General features: G+C 32.5%; 1 long non-coding RNA gene and 1 pseudogene across 1 annotated transcript; both read right to left on the reverse strand.

The window, feature by feature from the left end:
• Positions 1–2,212: 2,212 nt before the first annotated feature.
• LOC102602436 (uncharacterized) lies at positions 2,213–3,232 on the reverse strand. Its single transcript, XR_366760.2, has 4 exons — positions 3,002–3,232; positions 2,827–2,908; positions 2,641–2,731; positions 2,213–2,552 (listed from the first exon to the last, which is right to left on the reverse strand). It is a non-coding gene; the product is annotated as an uncharacterized lncRNA (long non-coding RNA).
• Positions 3,233–3,244: 12 nt separating this feature from the next.
• LOC107058120 (putative disease resistance RPP13-like protein 1) lies at positions 3,245–4,551 on the reverse strand (annotated as a pseudogene).
• Positions 4,552–6,299: the final 1,748 nt, after the last annotated feature.

Raw genomic sequence — 6,299 nt, forward strand, 5'->3', positions numbered from 1 at the left:
GGTCATTTTGCATTGTTCTGAGAATCCCCACCAAAGAAAGACTTGCCAAATTCTAAATGACCCCACCCTAATCAATTTTATGAAATTAAATAATGATGTGAGCAAGATTCGTCATATATCTCCATATCAGAGTTTTAATCAAGTGAAATGATAATTATGAGAGATCAGAGTTTAAATTCGAGGTATGCATGCAAAACAAAGATGGTTTCTTCATAGAACTAACAGATATTTAGTGAAATAATTGAAGTACAATGCAAGTTAATTCAGATGCTATCGACATAAAAATAGTGATATATTATGGGAGTGGGAATTTTAGGACTAGAGCTTCAAAGAAGGGCAAAGAAATAGAAGAAGTCAATTTTAGTCTCTCAAAAGTCTTGATATGCTAGTTGAGTTAGGTTTGGCTTGACCAAATACACAATATTTACGCATTCAAAATAATTAACTCCTGTTAATTTTCAATTTTTTAAAATTTAAAAGTTGATTTTTAAGTTAACCTAGCTAGTTGTACACATATGATTAGGGGTTATGATATATAGTAGGTAGTTACAGTACTAATTAGCTACCAACATGATTCAATTATGACTGTTTGGTACAAAATTATGATTATGAAATTACAAAATGATTTTCTAGAACTAATAACTCCTACTCAAATAGTTGAAAAAACATCAAGTCTTGAAAAAGTTAAAACAATAGAACCTCTACAAATTATATTGAATTATCAACTACTGTGTTTTAATCTCAAATTATATTGTTCTATTATGTGATACTTGAAGCGAGAGTCTTTGGAAAATAGGCTCTCTACTACCTCACGAGGTAGGAGGTAAGATTTGCATACACTTTGTCCTCCTCAAACTTCAATTTGAGATCGACTATACTTTGTGACCCTCACATGGGCGGAGTTAATTGTGTGTTGATGAATATGCATGTTACCTTTCTCGAAAAAAAAAGTCACATCGATCATTAGCCATATCATCACCTTTCAAAGCAATTACCTACTTATATACAAGGACCCAAATAACATTAAACCCAAAAGCAACATTAATATCAAACTTACATATTATAGACTGATAGTCTGATACTTACTAATAAATAAAAAGAGATTTTAAAATGTCATATATAGTATTAAGGAAAGACTACGTAATTAGACATACTTTACTATTATATATATTATTATTATTATACTTTCAATAGTATTACTTATCTTACCATTAATTAAGAATTTCCTACTAGATATTGAGGAAAATAAACTTGAATATACATTTTTTTACTGCCACATAGACTAAAATAGGGAGAGAGGCAAGCGAGATTCGTCATGTATCCCCAGATACATGCAGATCACACTAAATATACACTAGATACATATATATGTATGCATATGGTGTTATTCACATGTATCTAGGATAACAAATACATTGGAGAGTGGCGATCCAAATGGGAGAGAGGTGATGGAGGCAAGCGAGATTTGTTATATCTCAAATACATGCGAATCCACTTAAATACAAATATACAATTACATTTAATTTGATCCCATGTATACCGAGATACATGTATCTGAACGTATCTAAACATATCTAGATGCACCAAAATCCATGTATACTGCGATACATGTATTTGGACGTATCTAAACATATCTGGATGCACCAAAATCTGGTAAAATACGTAATATTACAAACTGGAGTATCTTGGTGATTAGCTCCTAAATTAGTAGGATTTATATATATAAAAAAAAAATTGCAGTATGGAAGGTGAATGATGTCTATCGTATATTCATAATTTCTCAACTTGTTATCTAGATAGTATACATAAACTTTCTACGTATTAAAATATTTAATTTTAATTAGTTTTAAAAGAAATACTATGTGGTTTAAATAGTTTAATTCTTTGTAGGTACAATACAACTAGTTTCAAGTATAATTTGTTTTCTTCAGTAACATAAGAAGTTAGAGGAAGATGACTTCTTGCCTATTTCTTTAATCAACAACCGCCAAATAAGATCTAAACATCAAATGATATTATGGTGTGTAACAATAACAATCATTCGCTATAGCAGCCAAAAATATGTCCGTCATTATAAAGAGATCCAACTTTGTCTTTCGTAATTACACTTATAAATCTCAATCCTGAACACTCTCAAGGACAACATAGCAATATTTGCTACTTCGCCTTAACTAAGATCTTATGCATAACTTGAAATAACATCACTTCCAAAACAAGAAACTGATGTTTTAACCATTGTGCTAAAAATCGAAATACTGACAAAAGTGATGTTTTAGCTATTGTGATAAAGATCCAAATACTATGCACACCCGGCTGACATATCTACCAACGTAAATGGTAAAATATTTGTAGTACATTAGCATTACTTTGTGCTATCAACCTTCTAGAGCAAATTATCAATTCTAACCTACACTCGGTTTCTTTTACAATGACTCAGAGCAAGTGTAAAGATTACATTAGTTGCAACATATCACCTTTTTGTCATCTAAAATTAGAATGAAAATTCTTCGCTCCACACGGTCGCAATAGATGATCCACACTGTTCAACAGTACTAAGAAAAACAAGAAGAATTAACAAACAAGGATAAGGAAGGTAAACAGAAAAACGGAAATAGGAAACAAACTTTGTGTCTTGTATACCTCTGAATTCTATTAGAGCTATGCATTTACGAGTGAGCATGTTCATTACTCTAAACCTCCATTCTCCTTAGTCCTTTGATCAACTAACTCACTGAAAAACGGAAAGAACAAGAATACATGAAATGCTATCAACTTTCCGAAGCAAATAATTTCAACTCCTACTTATACCAGCTTTCGCTCTATCACCTTTTTTGCTGTCATCTAAAAGTAAATTCATCCCGATCCAAAGATGATTCCTCAGCTTCACAGTGGCAATAGACGCTTTGTGCTGCTCAAGGATTTAACAAAGGAAAAGAATTAACAAGCAAGTAAAGGGAAGTAAACAGAAAAATAAATGAAAAAAAAAAGAATTCTAACTTACAATTTGTCAGAGCACCATTTTTTTTAATCATTACTGGTATTCTCCATCAATATATATGGTGGGAATATGAGCAATTTTTGGCCAGTAATCCCCCTTGTTAAATTCTAGGAGTGGTTTGAGCAATGGGCAATTGCAAATATTTAGTTTAGAGATGGAAGTGGGCATCCCCGATTCGGGAAGAGATTGGAGATTAGGGCAATCCTCAATCTTTAGATGTCGAATATGTCATGCAGCACCCTCTTGCTAAGATGGCACCAACACAGCTGGATATTATGGGAAGCAATGTCCTCAATTGCTCCAATCTGTTGAGGGTTTTCAGTTTACCAAAATCACCATCACCCATTGAATATGACAAGTGTCGAGTTTGTTCCAACATATGAGATCCTTGGTTCTCTTCCAACCTGTTACACAGATTTGAAGATGCAATTTGGGCCAAATCATTGACAAGGTCATGCATTAAGAATTCCTCCGGATTCCATTCAGAAGACTCTCGGACCTTTTCAAACAATGATCTCGATCTCAACTCGAGAAAGTATTGGTTAGCTGAATGCAACTTCTGTACAAGACCATTAGCAATCCACAGGTGAATAACTTGTTCTTTGCTAAACAGATGATCTTTTTGGATATATTGCACAAAAAAGCAAAAACATTGCTTCAAATGTGGACGAAGATCATTGTAGCTCAACATCAGTGCTGGTAAGATTCCATTTGAATGACGTGGCAGCTCCCATATTTCACTTCTTAAAATGTCTCTCCACTCATTCACCTCGAATTTGGAGCGTAAAATGCCAGCAAGTGTCTTTAGAGCTAATGGCAATCCTTTGCACTTGTTTGCAATTTGTTTTCCAACCTCTTGAAATTCTGAATATTCCTCAGGATCCCTATTTTCAAATGAATGCCGTTTGAATAAAGCCCAAGAGACTTCACTAGATAGAGTCCCCACATTGATTGCCCCACTACCCATCATCAAGGCAACACTCTCCTTACGTGTCATCACAATGATCTTACTTCCTACATCTCCTTGTACAAAAAGATTTCTCAAGTCATCCCACTCTTATAGTTTTCATTCCACACATCATCTAGGACAATAAGAAACTTTTTTCCCTTTAAGCCTTCCTTCAATTTGACTTGAAGTTGATTCAGATTATTATCAACCTTTAAACCAATTTCTTGAAGTAACTCCTTAATTAATCTGACGGCATCATATGGTTCAGACACACAGATCCAAGCTTTCAAACCAAAATGTTTTTTTACCTTCTCATCATTGTAAACAGATTTAGCAAGTGTTGTCTTACCCACACCCCCCATTCCAACAACAGGAACTACAGTCAGATTTTTTCCATTTCCATCCTCAGACAACAAACGGTCAATCAATTCCTCTATTTCATTCTGCCTGCCAAAGTTTTCAGACTCAACAACCACAGAAGTTGAAAATTCCCTTGCTTCTTGTTTACTCGAATCAAGATATTTTGTTAGATCAAGAAAACCAATTTGCTTTTGCAACTCCTCCAATGTTTCAATGTTTTCTTCCACCTTATCCTTTATGTTAAGAAAAATTCATCACTCAAGGACAAGCTGAGGTGACTTATCTGTGGGTTGCTTGTTTCTCCAAGATTTTGATGCTGACTTTCCACCTTTAGTCTCAAAACCTCATAATTGACTTGTTTAATTAAGTTTTCAGCGCCATCCACAGCTTCTTGAAGCTCATTAAGCCACTGGCTCTCATATGGATTTGATGCTTTCTTATTCTCTGCATCACTTAGCACAGCCTGAAGGCCAAGCAAAGTCATCCTCAGCTTCTTTAAGAGCCGAACATCACACTTGTCCCTCTGAAACATCTTCAGCAGGTCGCCCTGAGGAGCAAACCTATCGAATAGGACTTGCAGGACTGAAGAGAGAAATGCACCGCCAACTGCTAAGCCAATATCCATTTCTGAAAGCTGCAGTACAAAGTAGACGGAGGGTATCCACATATATATATATATATATATATATATAAAATTCCATCTTTAGTCTTTTGAAATCAGTAACAGAATCAAATTTTTTTATCAAAGAATCTAAAATACAAAGTAGTATTCACATAAAGAAGTCAAAAAGAATTCAACATCTACTACATATATGTAAAAAATAATTTTAATTATTTATAAATTGTATAATTTTTTATCGAAAGGGGTTTCTTTCATTCTATCTGACTCCGACCCTATATGAAATAATTTAATTAAAAAAAGTGATGAAAAAAGAAAAGAAAAAAAAAGGTTCACACGGCTTTGAATTTAATTTTAAGCCAGTTTCCTATTGAGACCTCCGGCTTATATAGTCTTTAGCGATGGATTATCAAAAAATATTATTAATTTCGAACATTTTAAAGATGAAGTTGATAGCTATATTTAATTTTTTTTAAATAGCAAATTAAGTGTTAGCTTAGGGTCATGTTAATTTGTAGTATCTTTTTCTTCTTTGAAATTTTAATGATTTCATATTGTGTACGTTGACAGTATGAATTTATTTTGTATTAACAAATTAAGCTAAATTATAATAATAAATTAAGATGCAATAGTTATATGGAGTGTCAAAAAAAGAGATAGATATCTTCATATGCTTTTTGAATATTTTTCAATATGATTGTATAAATTTTACATCAAAAAACTAAAAAAATCTATGTTTGAAGTAACACTAAAAAAATTGACAGTTCAACTTTCATATATCGTTTTACATAAAAAAAAATGTGATGGAAAGAATATTATTTAATGGTTCATGTGAAACATCTCTACTACTCAAAATTAAAATTAATTTGAAATCATGAGACACAATTCTTTATATATATATATATATAAATAAAATAAAATTGGCATGGTGGTGAAATGTGTAACCAAATAGTCCTAAAACATGAGTACTTTATTAGTATAAGAAGTATTAGTTGTGAAACATACTTTTTTTCTTTTAAAGCAAAGACATGGTCATGTAATGTGTATTCAAACTTGGTCCTAAAATAAAATTACCTTATAAGAATATTTGACTAAAATATTGGTTCTAGAAGTTTCTTTGTGGGAATTGAAGGATAATTTTATTTTCCATTGCCATTTTTTTTTCTTTTTTAAGTCTAGTCATTCCCAAAGAATATTGATTTTGAGTCTATTGATAAGATTGAGAATGATAGCCTAAGTTGAATACAATATAGTCAATACTCAATAACTAACCCTTCATTTCTAGCTTGCAACTAGTAGTACTAGTTAGTGTCACATTCATACCAACAAAATAAAGAAAATAAATGTGGGGGGTGTGGGGGGGGGGGGGTAGG

This window comes from Solanum tuberosum, unplaced genomic scaffold, assembly GCF_000226075.1.
Source record: "Solanum tuberosum cultivar DM 1-3 516 R44 unplaced genomic scaffold, SolTub_3.0 scf00017, whole genome shotgun sequence".
NCBI lineage: Eukaryota > Viridiplantae > Streptophyta > Magnoliopsida > Solanales > Solanaceae > Solanum > Solanum tuberosum.